Raw genomic sequence first — 27,396 nt, forward strand, 5'->3', positions numbered from 1 at the left:
AAAACATCATCACAGCCTATTTCTGGTGTTAAATCTGAATTGCTGTAGTTTGGCTACAATAGGTCGAAAGGGCTGGTTTTTCATGGAGTTGGACAGATTTGAGGTGTGTAAATGGCAACCGGGATCCAATTCTGGGATTTTTGACCCCATTCCCAGGGTTTCTATTTTTTACTCGTGATGTTTAAGAGTGCGGGCTGGTCCAGGTGGCAAGCCTTCAGTCTGCACTTCTGACTTGGCTGGCCTCATCACGGGAATAGGCACGTCCTGGTCCACCTCCAATTTTCATGGAGTTGGGCCAGATTTTAAGGGACCGTTTGGTTAATTGCAAACCAGAACTGTCCTCCCACACACTTTCCATACCCTCCATGCCGAGCTTTGCTCCCTCCCACGTCAGTGGCCCCTCATACTGCCCAAGCGAAGCCATGGCACTTCCATGCCCATTCACCTACTATAGACACTGTATAAATCTAATGAACCCTCTTGTGACAATAGGATATTTTACAAATGCTTTAAAAAAAAATTCATTCATAAAAATTACTTTTACCACAGCCAAATAACATTGTCAACCATCCAAACATTTGAAGTGTCAATCGCAAAAACTGCAAGCACTTGAAACCTCTTTATCTTGTGTCAATAAACATTGTGAAATTGACAGAATAGTTGGAGAGCCAGAGATATCAATCAAGCAATGTTTTTCCTCGGTTGCAGGTGTCTCAGAACTCTAATGGATATCTGGGCAGTCAACCAAACTTCATTTTTCATTCTTGGCTAAGATCCCTGACATCCATTGTGCTGAAACCAGTGCAAACGTAGCTTTTTGGATATTCCGGCTCTCTTGTCTATGCTGTCAATTTCACAATGTTCACTTACACAAGATAAAGAATTTTCAAGTGCCTGCAGTTTTGGTTGTTAAAAATTTAAAGGGTCTAGATGATTAGAACATAGAACAGTACAGCACAGATTGATTCTTTTGTTTGGCTGTAGTCAAAGTAATTTTTATGAATGACTGCTTCTTTAACGCATCTTTTTGTCACTATTGAGTTTATTGGTTCTATACATAGTTTACAATGGATGGATGGGTGGGAAGTGCCATAGCTTGGCATGGAGGGTATAAGTGGCAATGAACGCATGGATAGAGGGGCATAGCCTTGACATAGAGGATTTGAGGGGTCATGGGAGGGTTGATGCAAGGCCATGAGGTAGCATGGATGGGGCATGGAGAGTGTGTGGGGGTGTGAGCTAGAAGCATTACCGCTTTCATTAGAACTGGGATGAGAGCTAGAGAGCCTTTTAAACAGCCTGCCTCGGCACACGGCAACCCCTGTGACTACCTCCAAACTCTTTCTGGGGCCTGACTCCTATTGGCACTTGCCCATCCAGAATGAAAATCACGTCTTTCCCACACTTCGTTCCAAGGCAGGCATGCCGAGCCAGGAAATTTCCCAACTCTCACTACCCTCCATCAAGCTGAAAATGCAGCCTAAATTCTTTGCTTTAAAAGATTGCTTCGAGTATGATATTTATGATGCTAAGTCGTATAGGTGATTCAGGCGAGTATTTTTAATTGTAATCACCTTTTCCCCCCACACCCTTTTAACTTTTTTTCTCACAAAACAAAATGATGGAGACCCACCATGCAGATCTCCGTTGTGTTACTCATGACAGATTGGAGGATATCACGGGGTAGTTTTGCTGAAATGTGACAGGACATCAGGAGGAAGTTTATACGGAGTGTGCAGTTATAGCTAAGTCCCTAATTAACACCTTATGTGGCTTGGAGTCAAATTTTGCTTTGTAACACTTTTGAAGCCACTTGGGGTGGCTTATTAACTTAAGGATGCTTTTTAAATTCAATTTATTGTTGATCCATATGGTAGTATGGGAAGATGGCGTCGTAGTGATATTGTAATGAAACTGACAATCCAGAAGTCCACGCTAATGCTGTGGAGACATGGATTCAAATCCCACCATGGCAGCTGGTGGAATTTGATTTTGGTTAATAAATGTGGAATATACAGCTCGTCTCAGTAATGGTGACCATAGAACCATTGTCGATTATCGTAAAAACCCACCTGGTTCACTAATAAGGGAAGGAAAGCTGCTGTCCTTAGCCAGTCTGGCCTGAATGTGACTCCAGACCCACAACAATGTGGTTGACTCTGAAATGGCCTAGAAAGCCACTTAATTTCAAGGGCAGTTAGGGATGGGCAACAAATACTGGCCCTGTCAGTGACACCCACATTTGGTGAATGAATAACGAACAAAAATACTCAATAGGTCAACTGTGCATGCAGCTTAATCCCAGTTATTCAGAAAGTTCCTTTAAGAAATGAGAAACTTCTTTTTGCTTTGTTATCTGTTGGATAATGTTTCATTCTTTGATTCCAACCACAACTTCTATTCATATGGCTCCTTTGAAACATCCCAAGGTGTTTCACATGAGCATTATAAACAAAGTATGACACTGAGCCACTTATGACCAATAGCTTGGTCAGATGTATGTTCTTAAACCGAGGTAAAGAAGTGAGGAGCTTGGGGCTTAAATCACTGAAGGCACGGCCACCAATGGTGGAGCAATTGTAATTGTGAATGCATAAGAAGCTAGAATTAGAGAAGCTATGTTTTGATTTGATTTATTATTGTCACGTGTTAGTACACAGTGAAAAGCATTGTTTCTTGTGCACTATACAGACAAAGTATGCCACACATAAGGAAGGAAAGGAGAGAGGACAGAATGTAGTGTTACAGTCATAGCATGATGGGTGACATAGTGGTTAGCACTGCGGCCTCACAGCGCCAGGGACCCAGGTTTGATTCCCGGCTTGGGTCACTGCCTGTGCGGAGTTTGCACATTTTCTCCGTGTGTTTTCTCCGGATGCTCCAGTTTCCTCCCACAGTCCGAAAGATGTGCTGGTTAGGTGGATTGGCTATGCTAAATTCTCCCTTAGTGTACCTGAACAGGCGCTGGAGTGTGGTGAGTCTTGTTGGAATAATGGTGCTGAAGGCTGAGCTGTAGTCTATAAATAGGCTATCTTTGTTATCTAGGTGTTCTAGACTTGAGTGTAGAGCCAAGGAAATGTCATCTGTTGTGGACCTGCTGCGGCGATAGGCGAACTGTAGTGGATCCACGCAGCCTGGGAGGCTGGAATTGATTTGTGCCATGACTAACCTTTGAAAGCACTTCATAATGATGAATGTCAGAGACACTGTTGGAGGGTTGTGGGGCTGAAGGAAATGATGTGGAGATGCCGGCGTTGGACTGGGGTAAGCACAGTAAGAAGTCTCACAACACCAGGTTAAAGTCCAACAGGCTTATTTGGCAGCACTAGCTTTCGGAGTCTCAAGCTCCTTCATCAGGTGAGTGAGGACTTGTGTTCACAAACAGGGCATATAAAGACACAAACTCAATTTACAAGATAATGGTTGGAATGCGAGTCTTTACAGGTAATCAAGTCTTAAAGGTACAGACAATGTGAGTGGAGAGCAGGCCAAGCACAGGTTAAAGAGATGTGTATTGTCTCCAGTCAGGACAGTTAGTGGAATTTTGCAAGCCTAGGCAAGTCGTGGGGGTTACAGATAGTGTGACATGAACCCAAGATCCCGGTTGAGGCCGTCCTCGTGTGCGGAACTTGGCTAACAGTTTCTGCTCAGCGATTCTGCATTGTCATGTGTTGTGAAGGCCGCCTTGGAGAACGCTTACCCGAAGATCAGAGGCTGAAAGCCCGTGACTGCTGAAGTGTTCCCCAACTGGAAGGGAACACTCTAGACAATGTTGGCCGAGTCGCAAGAGTATGTACCGTGTACCTGGTGGATGGTGTTCTCACGTGAGATGATGGCATCCGTGTCGATGATCCGGCACGTCTTGCAGAGGTTGCTGTGGCAGGGTTGTGTGGTGTCATGGTCACTGTTCTCCTGAAGGCTGTGTAGTTCGCTGCGGACAATGGTCTGTTTGAGCTTCTACCTGATACGCTGCGGGAAAGGATGTCCCGAGGCATGGTACATTGGGGAGACCATGTAGACGCTACGACGACAAATGAATGAACACCTCTCGACAATCACCAGGCAGGAGTGTTCCAGTCGGGGAACACTTCAGCAGTCACAGGCATTCATTCAGCCTTTGATCTTCGGGTAAGCGTTCTCCAAGGCGGCCTTCACGACACATGACAATGCAGAATCGCTGAGCAGAAACTGTTAGCCAAGTTCCACACACATGAGGGCGGCCTCAACCGGGATCTTGGGTTCATGTCACACTATCTGTAACCCCCACGACTTGCCTGGGCTTGCAAAATCTCACTAACTGTCCTGGCTGGAGACAATACACATCTCTTTAACCTGTGCTTAACCCTCTGTCCACTCACATTGTCTGTACCTTTAAGACTTGATTACCTGTAAAGACTCGCATTCCAACCATTATCTTGTCAATTGAGTTTGTGTCTTTATATGCCCTGTTTGTGAACACAAGTCCTCACTCACCTGATGAAAGAACTTGAGACTCTGAAAGCTAGTGCTGCCAAATAAACCTGTTGGACTTTAACCTGGTGTTGTGAGACTTCTTGCTGAAGGAAATGACAGAGATAGGGAAGCGCAAGGCCATAAAGGGATTTAAAAATATGGATGAGAATTTTAAAATCAAGACCTTGTTTGACCAGGAGCCATTTAGCCCAGCAAGCATAGGGCTGATGGGCAAACAGGACATTATGTGTGTTAAAGTTTTAAAATGTATTTATTAGTGCTACAAGTAGGCTCGCGGCAATGAAGTTACTGTGAAAACCCCACTCTGGCGCCTGTTCGGGTACACTGAGGGAGAATTTAGCATGGCCAATTCACCTAACCAGCAGGTCCTGCGGACTGTGGGAGGAAACTGAAGCACCCGGAGTAAACCCACACAGACAGAGGTAGAACATGCAGACTCTGCACAGACAGTGACCCAAGCCGTGAATCGAACCCTGGCCCCTGGCACTGACACGGACAGCAGAGTTTTGGATGACCTCAAGTTTGTGGAGGGTAGAATGTGGGAGAGCAGCCAGGAGTTCATTGGAATGATTGCGTCTCCAGGTAACAAAGGCATTTTGGTGGGTTCACCCACTTCGACACTCTTTGGCCATCTGGTTTCCCTTACTTCTCTGATGCATCAATTTTTATGCAGTTGCTATTTGCATTATTTCAAACTTCCAAAGAAGCAAAAAATACTGCTTTAGAAATAAATTCAAAAGCTAGTTGGCGATAATGCAGTTTTATATTATATTCACTGTATTATAGTTAATGGGCAAAATGTCTGTGCTCAATGAACATTGGAAAATGTGTAATGTTGTGATTTAGTGTGAATGATATGCAATGTACAGTATTTCGTAGAGAATGTGGATTGTTCGTGGAACACAGTGTTGCGGTGTTCAAAATTATATTTTTAAAGACTTATTGTCTCACTTGAAAGCCTAAAATTCTTCTCTTGGGAGGTTAGTTTTTAATTGGTTAGTTATTATTGCTTGGTGTATCTGGAGAGGCAAAGACAGATATATATGCAGCTTTCTTGGCTGAGTCTGTTGTGTAAGAACATTCCCTTGCCTGCAGCAAAAAGGTTGGAAGGGGTGGTGCTCAGTTGAATTTAACATCTGCCTGCTGGGTTTTCTGGCAATGACAAATGCAATAAAGCAGGTACAGACAGCCTGAGTTATTGAAATCTCTTTCTGCTGCTCAGTTTTATTTCTGGGTGGTTTTTCATTTGGGTTCGGTTGAGACAATGGCAGGGCGTGCCAATATTACTTGTCAGATGACTAACTTGCATCCGTGTATCAAAAAAGCAAGCAGACATTGAATATTTGGATGTGGTTACAAGGCAGTGATATAACTAAAGGGTTATGTGAATTTTCTACAATCAAAGAGAGAAGCTAAGGAGGTTTATAATTTTCATATCAACCTCAAGCTAAGATGTTAAATGCTTTTTGTAGGCAAGATTTTTTTTTAAAACAGTCATTGAACAAAAGGGACTTTAACATTTGTTTTTAGAGATCACACATTCGAGTGCGCTCTTAATGTGTATTGTTTCAAGATTTAACCAAGTTTTCTTAGTTTTGTGTGCTCAATTCTGCCTACTTGACATGCCTGCAATGTCTCTCAGTAAATCCACATTGATGGAGCAATTGAAGTTGGCAAAATAAAAATAAATTGTAATAAAATTAGTCATCCCTGTTGTACAAGTACGAATCATTTGAGGGTTCATTACACTTCACAGAATAATTTCGAGTACTGATATAAGTGTGTCCACCTATAATATTCATGAATTATTCATCTGGTACCACTCATTCATTTATTTTCTGCAAGTAATACTACCTAACACATATCTGTTCAGGAATCACACTTTCTGATCTGTTATGATATAGAATTTGCAGTTTCAGCTTCATGCAGGGATTTTATTTTGCATTTTGTCAACCTTTGTGAGCATCAGCTGTCAGTAGGCTACATCTCCTTGCAATGTGGTGACATTTATAGAAGGAAACTCACGATTGTGCTATAATTGCTTACCAAAGATAGCTGACAGTGATTCACTAAGATGATAAAATATTAATTTGATTTAAAATGTATATGTATGCATATATATGTGAAAAGAATATATGGTAAGGTATAAAGTGGTTTGTGAACAAGAAACATTGATTGCTATGATCAACGTAAGCCATTTATCATGTTGCGATTAACAGAATATTTGATATATATCATTTTTTAAACTGGAAGGAGTGACTAGTATACCATGATGTCTAAAGATTGACATAGCCAGATTTAAAGTAAATAAATGTAGTTTACTTTTTGATCACTTGCATACATCTAATATTTTTTCTTTTAATTAGATTGGACGTGATATCATTATGTTGATTTATATATTAAAATATGAGATTAGAATCTACATGCTTCTCTAAAATTATAATATATTGAAGGAGACATGAAAAAATTTCACAATAACAGAAGAACAATTTTGTTTTATTCTTGAACATGATGTGGACATTGCAAACATAATGAAGCTTGGCTGAGAGCCCAGATGCCCATTAAATATTTTACTTCATTGGCACTGCTGGAAAGAAAGGCAAATATTGCCTAATTGGCAGTTTCATGATGTTATAATAAGCTATTTTTCTGTCATCTGTTTTGTCAATGCCTCAATATTTATTTGCACAAGAGGAATAGGTGTCAAGTGTTTCCTTCTGTTATTGATGCTTTACAGATCTGGTTGATTGACACTTCAATAGGGTTGTAGCAGCAGAGTATAGAGCAATTGCTGGGTGAAAAGACCTGGAAGATCCATGCGTTCGCATGGAAGGCAAGAGGGTCATTGGGAGTGGGTAGGAGCAAGAATTGGCATGGATCTGGCATGGAGAGTGGCAGCTCCTCATACCCCTATGCTCTCCTCGCATCCTGTCTGTGCCCCCTCGCACCATGGCCGTGCTGCCCTCGCACCCCACCATGTTCCCCTTGTACCCCGCCCACACCACCCCGTGTCCCGCTTGTGCCCCCTCGTGTCCGCACCCTCCTTGCCTGTTCCGCTCGCTCTTCTCTGCTCTTTCTCTCCCCATCACTTTCGTCCTCTTGCAGTCCTGCAAGCCCCTATAAGCCCTATTTCACCTCCAGGAAACTGGCTTGAATAATAGGGTGGAGGCCCAGCGTGAATGGTGCCTCCCCCAATAATGCCCCCTCTGATTTAAGAGCTGAGAAAATTGAGTGACCTGTTTTTACAGCATTTAAAATTGGGGGCATAATGTTTTGAATCTAACTTATTCATTTTATTTTATCCATCATTAAGTGTAGGCACTGTTAAAATCCTGTTCCTGCTGTGACCTTTAATGTGGCCCTGTGAGTGGTCATTGCTTTGCTTTAGAACTTTGCAGCTCAGGAATGGTTGTGGCTGAATAAGAAGGAAGGGAAATAAGATTGAATGGATTTGATCTTTATTTTTGGTGTATAGTTACTGCTGGTTTTGTACACTTCAAAGAGAGATTAGTTTGCTATATCGTTGGGTATTTAGATTCTTTAGTTTAAAAAAATAGCAGAAATTATAAGTACCAGATCCTGTTTTTAAGGGATATAGTTGTAAATTGTTCCACTCGTTTGTTACAGAATTGCTGCTCCTCCACGAGGATTTTGCCAATCTGTATCCATTCTCTTATGGCAATAAAGCCTGACTAAAATCTGAAGTAGCTTGTGATGTGTTCCAAATCTGTAGCTACAGCCACTGAAGTCGAAAACCAGCCCTAGTTACATAAAATGTGTTCTTACCTTCTCTCTAACGTTCTCAAGGGTATTAATGATTCAATACTGTGAGAGTCTGTGCTGTTGTTTTAATCATGTTTGGCAATTCTGTTTTCCAAAGCATGAAGAGTTTAAACCAAAGGATCTTTCTGCCTTCAGTATTACTGAGATTTTTCATGGCTGACTAAAGAGGAATTTGGGATGACTTTGAAGTTGTTTGTCTTGTGTATCCCCTAGCAATTTCCTTTTGCGAAGATTGATGTGAGCATCATGTCTACCATGCTTTGGTTCAGTGTCAGTGTTCGCTCAGCGATAACTGAGTGATAACACTCAGTGGTGACCCCCTGAGCCAGAAGATCGTGGGGTTAAGCCCAACTCTCGATTTTTGAGCAGATAATCCAGGGAAGTGCCATGCAGAGAGAGCATTTCAAGTTGAGGTACGACCTTTCAGTAAGAAGTCCCAGCTGCCTTCTCTGGTTGATGTATCACATTGCTGTTTATGATGTGGAAATGCTGGCGTTGAACTGGGGTGGGCACAGTAAGAAGTCTCACTGCATCAGGTTAGAGTCCAACAGGTTTATTTGGAATCACGAACTTTCAGAGTGCTGCTCCTTCATTGCTAAATGTGAAATCCACCATGAACTGAAACAACTGGTTCAGAAAAATTGCAGCGCTCCGAAAGCTTGTGATTCCAAGTAAACCTGTTGGACTTTAACCTGGTGTTGTGAGATTTCTTATATTGCTGTTTATGAAAGCTTGTTGTGCACATATTGGCAGCTGCATTTGCTTACAACCACAACTGTACCTCAGAAGTACTTCATTGATTGTGAACACTCTCAGATGTCATGTGACTATGATAGATGCTAAATAGATGCAGGTCCTTTCCTTCTCTTTCTTGGTTTCATTGAAGTACTGACCATCTTTCTGTGGCATGTGATATGCAGATTTAAGAAACAGTAAATCACAAAAAAATCACTAAATTTAAAATATGGCTGCACAGTAGAATCAAGTAAAGTAACAGGAATTAGCAGTTGAAGGAAAGAAAAATAAAAGGATGCTTTCACTATCCACAGGAGATTTACCAGGGTGCTGCCTGGTTTGGAGGGTAGGTCTTTTGAGGAGAGGTTGAGGGAGCTGGGGCTGTTCTCTCTGGAGCGGAGGAGGCTGTGGGGAGACTTAATAAAGGTTTATAAAATGATGAAGGGGATAGGTAGAGTGAACGTTCAAAGACTATTTCCTCGGGTGGATGGAGCTATTACAAGGGGGCATAACTATAGGGTTCATGGTGGGAGATATAGGAAGGATATCAGAGGTAGGTTCTTTACGCAGAGAGTGGTTGGGGTGTGGAATGAACTGCCTGCAGTGATAGTGGAGTCAGACACTTTAGGAACATTTAAGCGGTTATTGGATAGGCACATGGAGCACACCAGGATGATAGGGAGTGGGATAGCTTGATCTTGGTTTCAGATAAAGCTCGGCACAACATCGTGGGCTGAAGGGCCTGATCTGTGCTGTACTGTTCTATGTTCTATGTTCACTCTCTACGCACCTGACTATAGGGTTAAGAGAAGCTTTATTGTAGTTATATTTACAATGCCCAATTTCCATGTAAACTACTCAGGACAAAGTTACTTTAACCAGATGTTTAGTCTTGTTGAAAAAAGGTTCACCTTAACTTGCATTAGTTGACAGTATTTTGCCATTGACTAACATCTGCTGATACTGCTCCATCTGCCAGTGATTGCAAGGAAGTTACCTGTTTATGCTAGCTGGTATACATCAAACACGTTCCTCGCTTAATGAAACTTTAAATGTGTTTTAAACAGATGGTCCTGACACCTCTGAGCATCAGAGAGTATCCAAACGTTTATATTGGACCTGAAAGTATCTTTGGGTTTTGTTGTTGACCAGTACTGGACGATGATGATTTGGGGCCGAGTTTCTCCACACAACTCCCACGAAATCATGCCACTCATAGAAAAGATCACGGAATTTTAAGTGCAAATCAAGTTTTGGTGACCCTTGAGCTAGTTTAAAAAACATAGAGCGCGATCTTACTGGCCATTCATGCCACGCTGCCGCTGCAGCAAAGTGGCCGCCAAATTTTCCCTTCAGTGCGGTGGGATCATTAGTGTTTAATTCTGAGCACACTGCACACGACTTGGTGATGCCTGCCACTGACGTTGGCTGCAAAATGTGGATCGTGTTGTAAAGTAAAGAAAGAGCTTGGGCTAATTTTTTACGTCTCGATGGGAGTGGGCATAGCAGCTTGGAAGTTTGTGGCGCTAGCTGTCCCAGGGCACTATACCACCCAACAAGCCATTTCCCTGGAGGGCAGATGGGGTGGTTAGGGGCCAGGATCACCCACCCACAAGCAGCAGTTGCCAATTCACCTCAGTACTGACATAATAAGGCCTATTGTCAGAGCCTATCTGGAAAATCCAGTTGGCATCCAGGTACTCTGAGGTGTATGGGAACAGTGTACTTCCCTGGAGCTGGCAGACGAGAAGGTGTGAGACAGTACTGCAGGCAGGTGTCGAGAACTTGCCTTTCTGCTTGGCTTCAGCTGTAGCCACAGACCGTCCCTGTGGTGCAGTTCATGGCTCAGCTGCTGAAGGCTTTTTGTAATGGTAAATTTTAAAAATTTGATGGGAGGGCACCTCCCATCTCAGGCACCCACTCCTTCACTGTACTGCAAAGGCATCCTGCTGCTACTCTAGTGGCGAAGGGCCTTATACTGGCCCTCCAGCAGCAAGAGCCTGCCAGTTATCCTTAATTGAATGCAAGCTCACTCTTTGGCCCTTAATTTGCCAATTCATGGAAAATTGCAGCTGGGCAGTATGCTGCTGACTGCTGAGTTTATACCTCAGGGTGCCTCAATGAGCTCTCAGCCAATTAAGTATTCGTGAAGCATACCTGCTGTTGCAGTGTAAGGAAATACAGCAGGCAATTTGTGAACAGCAAGATCCCACAAACAACCGTAGGATAATACACCAAATAATTTTATCATAGTGCTGAGATTATATAGCCAAGTACTGGAGTGGGGCTTGAACTCATGACCTTCAGACTCGGAGGGAAGAGTGCTACCAGTGAGCTTTTTTTTGTATTCCTCAGGAATGAGATCCTGAACCTTGGAAAAGGGAGAAAAGCCTCTGCTTTCTGAAAGCCATTTGTAGCAGTTCTGTATGACGGTACCTTTTCTCAAAACCATTATTTTACATTTAACTTAGTTGTCAATTTGAAAGTCACTGCCAGATTTAGGCTGCAGTACTAGAAATAGCAAAGAGTCCATTGTGACCAGAATTTTCCAGTCTTCCACGTCCCGCTGCCAGCGAGAACGGAGAACTTGGCGCTTAGCCAAATCTCCATTTACTGCAGCGGGACCAGAAAATCCCAGCTGCAGGCCGAGGTTGGAGAATTCCGGCTTGTAACCATCCCACGCTGCCTAGGAAATATGTTCAAGCTGTAAGTCGACAAGGAGAATAGTAGGAGTGAATACAAGCTAGTGGTGCTTTTGGAGTCTCAGTGCAATCAAAGATCATCAGTTGTGTCTCGAGTTAATAGCTGCTTTCTGAACCTTGAGATGGAGCTGTGATATCCATGCTGGATATCCATTTCTTTTTATCAGTCTGTGCAATGGAGTTCATGTGAGATTTTGTGTTTTTTCTGGTACAGATGCCTGTGGTTAGGTGGCTCACTTCTATTGATGTGTGGTGGTGTGCATATGGAAGACTAAATTACTAAATATCTATTTCTGCATGTTTAAAAAAAATAATTGACAGCAGCCAGCACAGCTTTCAGAAAAGAAGATCATACTTCAAAAAAAAAACCTGATGGAGTTCTTTGAGGAAGTGACAGGTTTGGCAGCTGGGAATGTGCAGTGGATGTACTAAACGAGGACTTTTGGAAAATACTCCACAAGGAGAGATTATTGGAGAAGATTAAAGGATATGGAGCTCGGGCAGGAAAGAGGGAATGGGTGTAAAATACAGCTTTTTGGGGTGGTTGAAAGTGGATCATGGTTTCCCACACAATCTGTTCTAACTCTGTTTCTGCTCAATGTATGCAGCAGTGATTCTTATATGGGGCTAGACTTACAGGCGATAGGGGACAAAACTGGTTCAAACCTTTCAGTCAGCGGCGAAGGGAGAGAACTGACTAATGACCAGGTTTCGGCATTCAACTACGTATGTTTGGAAGCCAGAAGTTGCTTTCAGTTTTGCACAGTAACATTGAGATTTGAAAGTTTTGTAATCCTTACAACTGGCATATTTTGTGTCAATATATCATCTTGAGGAGCAAGAGGATGCTGATAAGATAGTGGAGGGGGGAAAATGTGGCAGATGAAATTTGATGTCAGTAAATGTGAGATGATAAATTGTGGTTTAAATGGTAACAATTATACCTTGGATAAAGGGACTGTGGAAGAGCAGAAGAATTCGAGGGTTCCGTTCAATCGGACATAAAAAGCAGCACCTCATGTAGCTAAGGCAGTTAAAAGGTGCTAAGGATTTTATAGCAAGAGTATAAAATGTCAACATTAAGGGCATTTAAAGGGTCATTGGATAAACATATGGATGATATTGGAATAGTGTAGGTTAGATGGACTTTAGATTGGTTTCACAGGTCGGCGCAACATTGAGGGCCGAAGGGCCTGTACTGCGCTGTTATGTTCTATATAGAGATGTAATGGAATCTATATAAAACCTTAGCAAGGTTATGGTTGGTGCATGCTATGAAACTTGGCTCCACACTATACAATGGAGAGTATAGTGCAAATGCAGTAGGTTGCAATTCTGATGAATGGTCAGCGACCTGAAACATTAACTCTGTTTCTCTATCCACAGAGGCACCCAGACCATCTGATATTTCCAACACTTTCTGTTATTACTTCAAATTTCTGGCATCCACAGCATTTTGCCTTTGCTTTCACTGAGATGCTGTTGCCTGGTGTGAGGAAAAACAATTTGCCTCTGAAATGTTTTTGAAAATAATTTTGTTGGTGAAAGGCACGATATAAATTCAGTCACCTTTTCCGAATTCAGTGCATCCATTTGCCAAATACAGTAGGTTTTGTTCATAAAGCACAGATTTCCATCAGAGCATCATAACATACCCTTCCATCAACAAATTATTTTTGAAATGCTGTCACTATTGGTAGATGAATATGTCGGTTGATTTTCACACGTTAAGTCTCGCAGGTGCCAAATGAATTTTCAGATAATCTCCTTGTGCTGAGGTTAATTGACAGAGGGATGTTGGCTGGACATTAGCAAAACTCCACAATGTTTTTGGAATGTTATAGAATCTGACCCATCCGTTTAATTAGGCAGGATGGGGTTTTGGTTTAAAGATCTGAAAGATGGTGCTAGCACCACACTAAGTGCTCTGCTCCAGTGTACTGTTGTAGTGTTAAAAGTTCTGCAAGTGCCAATGTGTTAAATGGAAAGTGATAAAAAATAATTTTGACAAGAGACGGGCTATATGTTTGTCAATTATGTTCATCATTGGTTCTGGTGACCATGCTGCTTCTGCAAGTTCTCTACTTTTCTAAATATCAATGCATTTAGAAGGTTGCAGGTTACAATCACTTCTTGTAAGGATTACACCTGCATTCGAAAGTGATTTTGGTACTTACCATTACCAGGTCATTGATACTGCAGGAAGATTAAATCAAAAAAATTCCCCGTGTTTATTGGAGCACCAGTCTCCATTAAACCTCATTGCTTTTGGACATGATTGTTAACTTCACATTGAGCTTTTTATTGGCTCTTTCTACCGTTTTTAACTGGTATGACACTGCCGCGCGCGTGCTCCCCCCCCCCCCCCCCCCCCCCCCCACCATTTGCTAACTTTAGTCAGCTTTGAGTATGTTTATCACAGAATCGCAGGAGGAGAAGAAAGCAATCTTTAAAATATACTGCAGCATCATGCTTGACCCTGATACAAAACTTTTTCTTTAATGAAGGTCTGAAAATATTTCCATTGGAACTCAGATAGCTGAAAGTTTAGAACAGAATGTGATCAAGTTTATGCCAGTTTATGATTAGTGGCAAATGAACTCCATTAAATGTATCCGGTATTTCTGCGACGGTAGAAAGCATCTGTCCTCAAATTGGATAGGTCCTGAATGGGCTAGCGGTGATATGTGACATTCACCACATGAAAGATGCAAGATGACAGAAGAAGCTGTTGCAATGCAGAACCCTTCATAGTTTGACATTGCACACTGCTCCAAGAGGTATTCCTGTCTGTGGTTCTGGTTACTGCAGCATGGGGTAATGTGGTATACAAATCTGAGTAGTGAAGGCTGAATCTGCACGGTTAATTCTTATCACCATTACATGAAGATGGATGAATTGGGGCTTTTCCGTCTTGAAGAGACTTCTCAAAGGGGAGTTTCATTTTATCTAAAACCACTTAATATGGTGAAGTAAACTCAAAATCTGACTTTCAGTGCAAAGAACAATAGGTACAAGGTTATGAAATTGAAGCTTGGAATGGCGTTTCTTAACGCAATACACAGCAGTTTGATGTGAATGGTGAATTAGGTGTTTGAGGCCATGACATTGGATTGTAATAGGGAGGGGCTGCTAGTGCGTTGAAAGATAGGTTTTTACCCAAGACCATCCTCGTCTAATGGTTTTCTGGCTAGTATGTGTATTTGGTAACATTTTATACGGTTATATCTTACCAAAAGAGTCAGGTTTCATTGAAAACTGACAAGTCAGAGCAACCAGGCTGTAAAGCAGTCACATCACAAGGCATGGTGGCATAGTGGTTAGCACTGCTGCCTCACAGCGCCAAGGACCTGGGTTTGATTCCCAGCTTGGGTCACTGTCTATATGGAGTCTGCACATTCTCACCATGTCTGCGTGGGTTTCCTCCAGGTGCTCTGGTTTCCTCCCACAATCCAAAGATGTGCAGGTTAGGTTGATTGGCCATGATAAAATACCCCTTAGTGTCAGGGAGATTAGCAGGTTAAATATGTGGGGTCACAGGGATAGGTCCTGGGTGGGATTGTGGTTGGTGGAGACTCGATGGCCGAATGGCCTCCTTCTGCACTGTAGGAATTCTATGATTCTATGGTTATTATTAAATAAGAAGAAAAACATGAGGCTGTTTTCATCAAAATAGATGAGGTGATTTGCATGTTTAAAGTGATGGGATGGAACACAGTAAACAAACATAGATTGTGTTCACCAATGGCATTGCAATATCACAAGTGATTTATTGCAGAGCAGAAGAAATGATCATACACATGCTTGTGAGGCTAAGTGCACCACTGGAATTAGTGTTTGAGGCAACAACATTGAAGAATTGGTTTCAATAAATGCTGGAAGAAAAAGGAAGTGAAGGGACATCACATGGAGTGAGCACATGAGATGAGGATTATTGCTGGTAACACAGATCAGCTTGATTGAATAGCTTCTTTCTCTCTTGTAATGTCTATGTAATTCAATGTAGGTGATGTTCATGAGGCACTGGTGACTTGACCTTTGAATTGCTCTCCTAAATTACATTGCTATTACTACATAATTTTGGATGCATGAACAATAATAACACTCAACATTATGATTACAAATTTTGGCCTTTCAGGTTTCAGTTGTGTCTGGAGAGATTATTTGGAGCTGTGTGACACTGGGGTAAACTAGAAGCGAACCATTGATGGTAGTAATAGTGGAAACAATTTGTGCAAATTAATTCAGAGTATCACACAAGTATGTTACACAACATTAAAGCACACCAACTTGGGAGTGATATGTGTTTTTGCTGGAAGCTCATTAATTCCGTCTAGTGGTGGCAATGGATACATTTTATGTGTGTTCTGGAAGCTGGAGATAACTTTTGATTCTTCATTTTTCTGATGTAATCAGTTTGACATAATTCATCCACTTGCAATATGCGTCAGGATTCACTTGCAGCAATGGCTGTCAGCTTTATTAATAATGACTTTCTCACCGGCTTTACTTGTGAACATAATTATAATGATTCACAACGACATTTTTTAACCTATCAATGATTGGAAATGTTGATGGATTCTGTTATCTCAAAAAATGAAGAACTCTTGGTAATGTTGGTAAAGACCACACTGATGAGTCCTGTCTGGGTTAGCCCAGGGAAATTAAGTAATTTTATGTTTTGATGCACCAATTAGAGTGACACTGGATTGCCCCAAGGCCACTGAACAAGAATCAACACAACTACCCCTGTGTGGACACCACTAATAAAGAATGGAAGTATACCCTTCAATCAAACTGAAAGAAGCACAGCATTAGCAAAACGGCTCCTGTGTCACCAGAAAGGAACAATAACCATTATGGCAAGTGCCCTGGAGCATCACAAGTACAAAACAAGCGAATATTAACCGTGCACAGTACAGTGGTAGTTCACGGAGACCTCCTCACCTTGCCCCACACTGGTGAATGGTGTCCCTCAAGCTGTTTATAACCAATGGTCTCTCTCTAGAGAGATGCTTATGGTCATTTGCAGACTATGGCTTAATGCTTACAATATAGTGACATGCACAAAAACAATTAAATCATAATACTGTACCAGTGAGTGGACCCTGATGTCACAAAGTTTTGGTATAATCATTACTTCCCTGCTCTCTTCCTATTGGATAAGCATGCAACAAGACCCAATTGTTCATTTTCTCTGTGCCACAAGGACATTATGTAGCTACCAATGGGGTTGTATAGTGAAGGATCGCTGTCTATGTGGATATTTATGTGAAACAGTAATCTATGGCCAATTAAAAGAAACCTGGAGTGCACTATTAACAATGAAAGTTGTTAGGACAACACAGGAAACGAAGCTGCCTGGAATATCAAAAGGTGAATATTCTATTACTGCATTTTCCATATTGGTTCCTCTAAGTAATTGTTTGATAATACAATATTAGACTCCAGTTCATATAATTCAGATACCTTATTTTAATTTCTTCAAAGGATAGAAGACATTTCATTGAATTGAAACATAATCTTCAATATTATAGTATAAGCAGGTTATGTAACATTGCAAGCTTCAGATCCAATAAATTTTCTGTCATATATATGTCGCCAACAGAGCCTCTTTTCCCCTGACATCTTGAATTTCCCTTTCTCTTTATTCCTCATCTCCAAAATTTAAATGTCATTCCTGGAGTAAACTAATTATTTTGGGGTGTTTCTCATGATTACCAAGACACGCCTATGAGTGTTCAATAGCAGCAGGACATTGGAACTCATGTCAATGTTTGCGATTTTGAAAATCGTTTTTCTTATGATGACTTTTCAGTCATAAAAAGATGAAACGGATCAGGTTAATTGCCATAAAGCTACATTGGAGTGCCCTTTTATAATTTTATACTACTGTCCAGGAAGTTAGATCACCAAGCAAAGCCATTAGGCTTCAACATTATTTTGAAGAACATTTTCAAGTACATTTTTAAATTGGTGTATGTAATTCAAATAAGCAACTCTGCAACATTCAGGAGCTAGTGAAGAAGTATACAAGTGACTCATCATTGCACATTATCCTGATTATCTTTTAACTTTCCTCAAATGAGGTGATTTAGATCACCCTCCATTGACAAAGGCATAATTGAATTATCATTGTTTTCTGAATCATATCTGCCATATTGAATATATATTTATTTAGTATAGGCACACTATAGACAAATAGGACTATGTAACAACAAGTGATAGAGCTGTGAGCACATTCTTGTAATAGCTCTTCTGATCACATAAATATGATCTCAATTCTGTTTATTTCACATTCATTAAAAATGATTTGTCTTCCCATTTAGGATAGGTCAGGAAACTGGAATACTGGGGCAGAGTGGCTACAGGTCCTGGAATGACCTGACAATCTGAAAGCAATGGGAAAAAAAATGTAGACCCTGTTGAATTTGTTAGTTTGGATCAACTGAAAAGAAGTAGGCCATTTCACCTCTTGAGCCTTTTCTATCATTCAGATAGATTATGGATGACAGGCCTCAGCTTCATTTAACTACCTTTATTACATATCCTTGCTACCCTTACTCAACCAAAATCTATCGATCTGAGTGTTTAAAATTTCGTTTGACCAAGTATTCTGCAGCCTTCTGCAGAAATGCACAAGTTCTAGATTCCACCATTATTTGTGTGAAAAGTTTCTTCCTGATTTCTTTGCTAAATGACATCGTTCTAATTTTAAGAATGTACACTTTTGTTTTGGAGTTCCCCAACAGAGGAAATAGATTCTTTGTATCTGCTCTGTCAAATCCCTTTATCATTTTGAGGACCTCACTAGATGATCTCTTAACATTGTCAACTCAAGGGAACATGAACCAAGTTTAAGCAACCTGTCTTTATAAGTTAACCCTTTAAATGCTGGTACGATTCACATGAATCTGCACTGTACCTTTTTCCAAGTAAGAAGTCTCACAACACCAGGTTAAAGTCCAACAGGTTTATTTGGTAGCAAATACCATAAGCTTTCGGAGCACTGCTCCTTCGTCAGTGCTCCGAAAGCTTATGGTATTTGCTACCAAATAAACCTGTTAGACTTTAACTTGGTGTTGTGAGACTTCTTACTGTGTTCACCCCAGTCCAACGCCGGCATCTCCACATCATGACTACCTTTTTCCAAGGCCAGTATATAATTCCTGAGATTCAATGCTCACAGCTGAATGCAGTACTCTGGATGGGGCCTGTCCACTGATTACATTAAGGATCCTGGGAGCGTATTTATTTACTGTACAATATTCTATAGCAGAAGAGAGGTTGTTGCATTTTAGGCAACAGTCATGTCTGTTCCTTCATCACAAGTTCTTTGAGGGCCAATTAATGCAATTATTAAAAAGGACACATTTCTGCGCTTATTAGTGTATCGTAAACCTCTGTTATGTTGCTAACTCTTCAAACTACCACCCGAAGACACCCTGACAACAGCTTTGTACAGGAATATCTCTGGCCTATTAGTGACATCATGAATGGGAACAGCAGTGGGCAATACTCAATTCATGACATCATTTGAAAGCAACAACAACACCAAAAACTTGCATTTATCTCCCTCCTTTAATATAGTGAAACATTCCAAGTTGCATTACAAGAATATTATCAAACGAAGCTTAACACTAAACCAACCACACAAGGAATCCGGACATAGCTCCATCAAAGAGGTAGGTTGTTTGAAGGAGAATAGATGATTTAAGGAGGGAGTTCTGGAGCTTAACATCTTGACAGCTGAAGGCATGGCTACCATTTGTGCAATAATTAAAACGAGGGTTGCTCAAGAGGCCAAAACTGAAGGAATAGATATTCCAGAAGGTTAAAAACATAGGGCTGAAATTTAAGTTTGGGGTAGGTGTCTACTCGCACCTCATCTCCCTGCATTACAAAAATCAATTTCAAACTGACTGACTTTAAAACAAAAAACCCTGCCCCACAGCTCCCCTAATGATTTTGTGCACTTCAGTTAGATTTCTTCTCAGCCTCCTGTGGTCCAAAGAGACTCGCCCCAGCCTATCTAATCTTTTCGTAGCTGAAATTTAATTTGGGGCAGGTGTTTATTCACACTTCATCTCCTCTCATTACAAAAGTCAATTTCAAACTAACTGACTTTAAAACAAAAAGCCCGCTCCACAGCTAGAGGCAGCCTAAAAAATGCATGATGGGACTTCCATCCCTCAAGCCAATTTGATTGGCAAGCAGTTCTAATGGCCGCAGGAGCACCAGATTTCATTACAGGGCATTGTTGGGACTGCAGGCCCATGATGAAGAGCAATGCTTCCTCGGCTAAGATAGGTCCAGGCTTATAGGGTTGGAAGGGATCAGAAGGCTTAGGGATGTGGTCAAGGGGGGGGGGTAGGTGGATAGATTTTGGAGACACAAAGGAGGGGTATCATTTTGGGCTGGAGGGATCCTGATGCACCAACTAAAGGACATACCCACCCCCCCTCTTTCCTTCCCGCCTTTTAGCAGTTGTGTTGAAAAAGATTGCTCACTCCCTCCTGCCTGTCCATGCCAAACACATTATGGCGTGGGGAGAGTAATATTTGGATCAATTGAATTGTTAATGAATCCAAATACCAATCAATTATTTGTTTTTAATGGTGGGAGGGCAGCCAATGTCAGTACACATCTACCATTTTATGGGAACCAGATTGGGTGTGGGCGGTGGATGAGCGACCCATCATAATTTATGCGCTGTCCTGCTGAAAACACCCCATAAGATAATGGGCCATAAGATCAGTCTCTGGAAACAAAAGGTATGTAGCATGGAAGATGACCATTTGACCCATTGTCCTTGCCAGCCAGGAAAGAGCTATACAGCCCAACCCATTTTGCAGCTCTTGGTCTATAGCCTGTCAGTTATAGCACTTTAAGAGCATATCCAAGTATTTTTTTCAATGCAGTGAGGTTTTCTACATCTGCACCCTTTCAGGCAGTGTGTTCCAGTCTCCCAGCACCCTTTGGGTGATAAAAACATTTCTCCTCAATTACACTTCAATTATTTAGCAAATTAGTTAGATCTATGCCCCCTCCCCTGGTTGTTGACCTGCTAGGTAAGGGAAAGAGGTCCTTTCTATCTACTCCATCAAGGCCCCTTATGATTTTGTGCACTTCAGTTAAATCTCTTCTCAGCTTCCTGTGTTCCAAAGAGAATCATTCCAGCCTATCTAATCTTCTCATAGCTAAAATAAAAATCCATTCTTGGCAACATCTTTGTAAACCTCTTCTGTACCCTCTGTAGTGCAATCACATTTTTATAATGTGATAACCTTAACTAGATTCAGTACTCTAGTTGTGATCTAATCTGTGTTTTGTACAGTTCTAGGATAACCTCCCATCTTTGGATAATAAAGATAAATTATTGTCTTAACCACCTTAACTATCAGTCCGCTTACATTCATGGATCTTTGGACATACACTCTAAGGTACATCTCTTCCTCTACACTTCTGAGTATCCTACCATTTATTGTGCTTTCACTTGCCTTGTTTTCCACCCCCAAATATATTACCTCATACGTCTCAGGTGAATCCCAGTTGCCACTTTGCTGCCAACCTTACTAATCAATTGATAACTTCCGTCTATCATATTCTTCCTCTTTAGCAACCCCACAACTAATTTTTGTATCATTTGCAAATTTCTTTTTCGTGCCCGCTTTATTTAAATTCAAGTTGTAGATGTAAACTATGTAAGCAAGGTACCTAATAGTGAGCTCTGTAGAACCCTGCTGGGAGCAGTCTCAAAAACACTTGTCGACCATTACCCTTTGCTTCCCTTGAGCTGACTTTGGATCCAACTTAATTGATTCCTTTGAGTCAGAGACAGGAGAAATTATCACGAGGAATGGGGAATTGGCAGTAACAGTGAACAAATATTTTGTGTCTGTCTCCACAGTCGAAGACACAAATTACTTATCAGAAATAGATGATAACCCAGAGGCTAAGAATCAGTAGAGAAAAAGTATCAGAGCAATTCAAGGGAATAAAACAGGATATAATGGCCTATATGCTAGGGTTGGCAGAGAAGTCGCTGCAATGATAGCGGATGCCACAATCTATATTATTGAATTAGACAACGAGGTTGAGAGTAATGTATCTAAGTTTGCTGATGATAAAAAGCTAAGTGGGAATGTAAGTTGTGAGGAGGACACAAAGAGGCTGCAAAGAGATAAAGATAAGTTAATTAAATGGGTAACAAGCTGGCAGATGACGTATAATGTGTGGAAGTGTGAGGTTATTCACTTTGGTAGTAAGAATAGAAATGCAGAATATTTTTTAAAAGGTCTGAAACTTCTAAATGTTGAGGTTCCATGACACTTGGGAGTACTCATTAAGGAACTCAAAAAGTTAGCATGTAGGTAGAGCAAACATAGAAAGGCAAATTGCATGTTGACCTTTATTGCAGGTGAGGATTAGAGTACAAGAATAAGGAAGTCCTGCTGCATTGCATAGGGCTTTGGTGAGACCACACCCGGAAAAGAGTTGGAAACAAGAAAGTGAATAAATATTTGGCTGAAATTGTGAAAGAAGTGAAGTTGAAGATTCTATTTAAAGTATCAGTGAGAAGGATGTGAATGTTGTGGCACATCTCTTAGATAAGCTGGAAAATGATGACTAAAGAGAGGAAAGCTCCCTGGGTGTGCAGGTTTATTTATCTGGTTTTGATCAAAACCATGAAATGACAAAACCTGATATAGGAAGTATGTGAGGAGGATTCTTTTGAAACCTGTTGTCAATCAGATATACACAGTATATCTGATAACGTAAAGGCTTTTTTGAAGGCATGTTTCTATCAACAAATGTGCATAAGAAAAACAATGTTTTTCTGCACTAAAGTTGAGAAATCTATGTGAAAATGAGTTGTAGCACCTAGCATCTCTAAAATTCATCCATGTGTGAAGAGGGGAAGACTTCCAGAGCATGGGTTTGCATTTACACCAGAAAGGTTGAAAATCCATGGTACAAAATACATATACAAGCTGATCAAGATGTTTCTAAAAATATATCTTCAGTACCTTTGGTCGACTATGAAAAAATTATGGGGATAAACAATTTAGTTTTCAATATTCTGTTCAGAGTTGAAAAGAATGGTTAAACGCTAGGTGCTACAACTCGCTTTCACATAGATTTCTCAACTTTAATGCAGAAGAACTCATAGCATCCCTCCGGAGTTTTGTGCATGTATGGGCTGGGAGCAGGCAGCGCCTGCGCAATTCGGCAGTTAAAGGGCATGCCTATGCTGATAGCATTGTGCCTTTGTCTAAAGAGAAAAGAAACCGCACAAAAAGTTCAATCTGTAATCGGGACCGGAGCAGCACTAAAGCCAAGAAGAATTCCAGGCAGGGACAGGGAAAGGGTCACAGTTAAGAAGGTGAAGAGGAGCAGAGAAAGATGTTCCAAGCAGAAAAGGGACCGCAGTTGGCAGATCTTAAATGGAAAGGACTCAGGAGAAGCCCTAGCATTTGAGGGGGCAACAGAAGGTTGGTGACTGCATGCTCTGGGCCATTGGGGTGAAGATAACCCTTTGGAGCAGTAATATTCTCCTTGGCACAGTCAATGTGATGCTGTACTTGTACATTGGTGCTGCAATGCAGACTTGGCAATCTAATTGGAAGACAAGATTGAAACCCTGCAAGGTGGGCTGTCATTGACGCTATCCAAGTTGGAGTGACCTTTGGAGAGAATTTCAAAAGATTTTCAAAGGTGAAGACTGGAATCTCTCATGAGGGAAACAGAAATTGGTTGACTCATAGTATCGGGTGGGTTGTTGAGAAACCCGTGGAATCCTGTGGCATTGTTCTCTTAGTGAGTGTCAGTTTGGTCCAAGATCTTAACAAGGGAATCATGAGATGGGGGAACATGTGGGAAAGTAGAGTTGGGCAGAAGATCAACCATGACTGTATTTGATTTGCCATATCCATATAGACTGCACCAAACACATCACCCTCATGTACCCTCCTTGCTATTTCATAAAAATTCAATGAGGTTACATAAGACCTTCCCTTAGCAAATCCATGCAGCCTGTCCTTGATTAATCTGTACTTTTCTAAATCACAATTTATACTATCTCTTCAATACTTTTTCTAATAATTTTCCCATTACTGAGGTTCAGCTGACTGGGCTACAATTACTTGTTCTATCTTTTCCTCCCTTTTTAAACAACAGTGCGACATTAGAGGTCCTCCTGTCGTCTAGCACCATGCCTGTACCCAGCGATGAATAGAAAATGATGGATGGAGCCTCTGCTATTTCCTCCCTTGTTTTTCCTGCCAGCCTGGGATACATTTCATCCGAGCTTGGTAATTTATCCACTTTCAAAGACGCTAAACGACTGAATATTTGCCCTCTTACTATGTTTATACCATCTGATATTTCACATTTATTTTCCTTAACTACATTGTTCCCCCCCCTCCTGTTATGTGAAGACAGGTGCAAAGTGTTAATTAAGAAGCATGGCCAACTCTTCCACCTCCACACACAAATTAACTTTTTGGTCTTTAATGGATCCTACTGTTTCCTTAGGTTCCCTTGTTGCTCTTTATATATTAATAAGATATCTTTGGCTTTTCTTTGATATTATTCGCAAATATTTTTTCACATCTCGTTTTGCTTTTCTAATTCCCTTTATAATTTCATCTTTGCACTTCCTATATTCCCTCAGCTCTCTGCCACATTGAGCTCTCAGGATCTGACAGAAGAATCTCTTTTTTGCTTTATCCTATTCTGCCTGATCTTTGATATCCAGTGGGCATCGAAGGCTGGGATTCCCATACTACTACTTCGTGGGAACATATTTGTTCCTTGAATACCTCCCACTCATCTGACACTGATTTACCTTCAATTAGCTGATTCCCGTCCACATTTATAAAATCAAATCTCAGTTTCATAAAATAAGCCTTTCTAAATATTAAAACATTTTTACTCTTGGCCTATCTTTATACTTTTGCATAACTATACTAAATCTAACTAAATTATGATCACTACCACCAAAGCATTCTCCCACTTTCACCCTGCCCAACTTCACTTCCTAAGATAAAAACATATTTTTGTATTTTTCTTTTATTTCATTTCCTGAGACTGGTTCAGAATTGCCTCTTCTCTTGTTGGGTTTGGATGTCCTCAAGTTTACAGAGTATAGAATATGGGAGGCCAGCCAAGTGTGCATATAACTAGTCAAATCTAGAGGTAGCAAAAGCATGGATGACCATTTCAGTGGTAAATGAGCTGAGACGGGTAGAATTGGATGGTGTTACAAAAATGGTTTTGGTGGTGCATGGATATGTGATCGGTGATTTGACTTGATTTCTTGTTGTCACATGTATTAGTATGCAGTGAAAAGTATTGTTTCTTGCATGCTATACAGACAGCATACTGTCCATAGAGAAGGAAAGGAGAGAGTGCAGAATGTAGTGTTACAGTCATAGCTAGAGTGTAGAGAAAGATCAACTTAATGCAAGGTAGGTTCATTCAAAAGTCTGATGGCAGCAGGGAAGAAGCTGTTCTTGAGTCGGTTGGTACGTGTCCTCAGAATTTTGTATTCCTGATGGAAGAAGGTGGAAGAGAGTATGCCCGGGGTGCGTGAGGTCCTTAATTTTGTTTGTTGCTTTACTGAGGCAGCGGGAAGTACAGACAGTGTCGATGGGTGGGAGGCTGGTTTGAGTGATGGATGGGCTTCATTCACGATCCTTTGTAGTTTCTTGCGGTCTTGGAAATAGCAGGAGCCATACCAAGCTGTAATACAATCAGAAAGAATGCTTTCTATGGTGCATCTGTAAAAGTTGCTGAGAGGCAAAGTGGACATGCCAAATTTTCTCAGTCTTTTGAGAAAGTAGAGGCATTAGTGGGCTTTCTTAACTATAGCATCGGCATGTGGGGACCAGGACTGACTGTTGGTGACCTGGACACCTTAAAAACTTTGAAGCTCTCAACCATTTCTCCTTCATCACCATTGATGTAGACAAGGGCTTCCTGAAATCAATGACTATCTCCTTCGTTTCGTTGGATTGAGGGAGAGATTATTGTCGTTGCACCAGTTCACCAGATTTTCTATCTCTTTGCTGTATTCCGTCTTGTCATTGTTTGAGATCCGACCCATTACGGTGGTGTCATCAGCAAACTTGAAATTCGAGTTGGAGGGGAATTTGGCCACATAGTCATAGGTGTCTCTGGAGTATAGTAAGGGGCTGAGGTCACAGCCTTGTGGGGCACCAGTGTTGAGGATGATCGTGCAGAAGGTGTTGTTGCCTATCCTTACTGATTGTGGCCTGTGGGTAGGAAGTTCAGGATCCAGTTGCAGAGGGAGGTGCCGAGCTCCAGGCCATGGAGTTTGGAGATCAGTTTCGTAGGAATGGTTCATTTTTAAAATTTAAGTTTATTTATTGGTGTCGCAATTAGGCTTACATTAACACTGCAATGAAATTACTGTGAAAATCCCCTAGTCGCCATGCTCCAGCGCCAGATTCAAGTACACTGAGGGAGAATTTAACTTGGCCAAGCACCAACGAGCACATCTTTCAGACTGTGGAAGGAAAATGGAGCACCCGGAGGAAATCCACACAGACACGGGAAGAACATGCAGACTCCACACAGACAGTGACCCAAGCCGGGAATCAAACCTGGGTTTTGGTGCTGTGAGGCAGCAGTACTAACCACTGTGCCACCGTGCAGCCCAGTTAAATAGTCGGTCACGAGGGGACATAGGTTCAAGGTGAGGGGCAGGAGGTTTAGGGGAGATGACAATCTGGAATGCTCTGCCTGAGAGGGTGGTAGAGGCGGGTTGCCTGGATGAACACTTGGCACATCATATCTTTCAGGGCTATGGGCCAACTGCTTGCAGATGGGATTAGGTAGGAGCTCAGGTGTTTCTAGTCTGTCGGTGTAGACTCGATGGGCCAAAGGACACTGTACGATTGCACTACACTGTATGATTCTGCGATTCATCTCAAACTTTGTATCACAAAAGTCTGTGAGCTCCTCGCAATTTTTGGAAATGAGGCTGGAGAAGGTAGGGGAGTGAAGTTTATGAATATGGTTTGTGGCAGAGAACAGAAATCTGGAGATATCCTTGCATTCCTGCCTGGATGGTCTTTGAACACTGAACATTTTTATTAATGGAGAATCTGATGGTGTTTTATGTGGTCCAGTGTTCATGGAATCCCTACAGTGCAGAAAGAGGCCATTTGGCCCATTGAGTCTGCACCGCCTACAATCCCACCCAGGCCCTATCCCCATTACCCCACATATTTACCCTATCTAGTCCCCCTGATGCGAAGGGGCAATTTTAAGCATGGCCAATGCACCTAACCCGCACAACTTCGGACTGTGGGATTTGATTTGATTTATTATTGTCACATGTATTAACATACAGTGAAAAGTATTGTTTCTTGCACACTATACAGACAAAACATAGAGAAGGAAACGAAAGAGTGCCGAATGTAATGTTATAGTCATAGCTAGGGTGTAGAGAAAGATCAACTTAATGCAAGGTAAGTCCATTCAAAAGTCTGACAGCAGCAGGGAAGAAGCTGTTCTTGAGTCGGTTGGAACGTGACCTCAGACTTTTTTATCTTTTTCCCGAAGGAAGAAGGTGGAAGAGAGAATGTCCGGGGTGCGTGGGGTCCTTAATTATGCTGGCTGCTTTGCCAAGGTAGCGGGAAGTATAGACAGAGTCAATGGATGGGAGGCTGGT

General features: G+C 41.5%; 1 protein-coding gene and 1 non-coding gene across 3 annotated transcripts in view; both read left to right on the plus strand.

The window, feature by feature from the left end:
• The window catches only part of zdhhc7 (zDHHC palmitoyltransferase 7), an 80,951-nt gene that overhangs the window by 3,907 nt on the left and 49,648 nt on the right, over positions 1-27,396 (plus strand). The gene's annotated exons all lie outside the window — the stretch shown is intronic.
• On the plus strand, positions 13,840-13,968 carry LOC144493251 (small nucleolar RNA SNORA71). Its single transcript, XR_013497703.1, has one exon. It is a non-coding gene; the product is annotated as a small nucleolar RNA SNORA71 (small nucleolar RNA).

Source organism: Mustelus asterias, chromosome 4, assembly GCF_964213995.1.
Source record: "Mustelus asterias chromosome 4, sMusAst1.hap1.1, whole genome shotgun sequence".
Classification (NCBI taxonomy): Eukaryota; Metazoa; Chordata; class Chondrichthyes; order Carcharhiniformes; family Triakidae; genus Mustelus; species Mustelus asterias.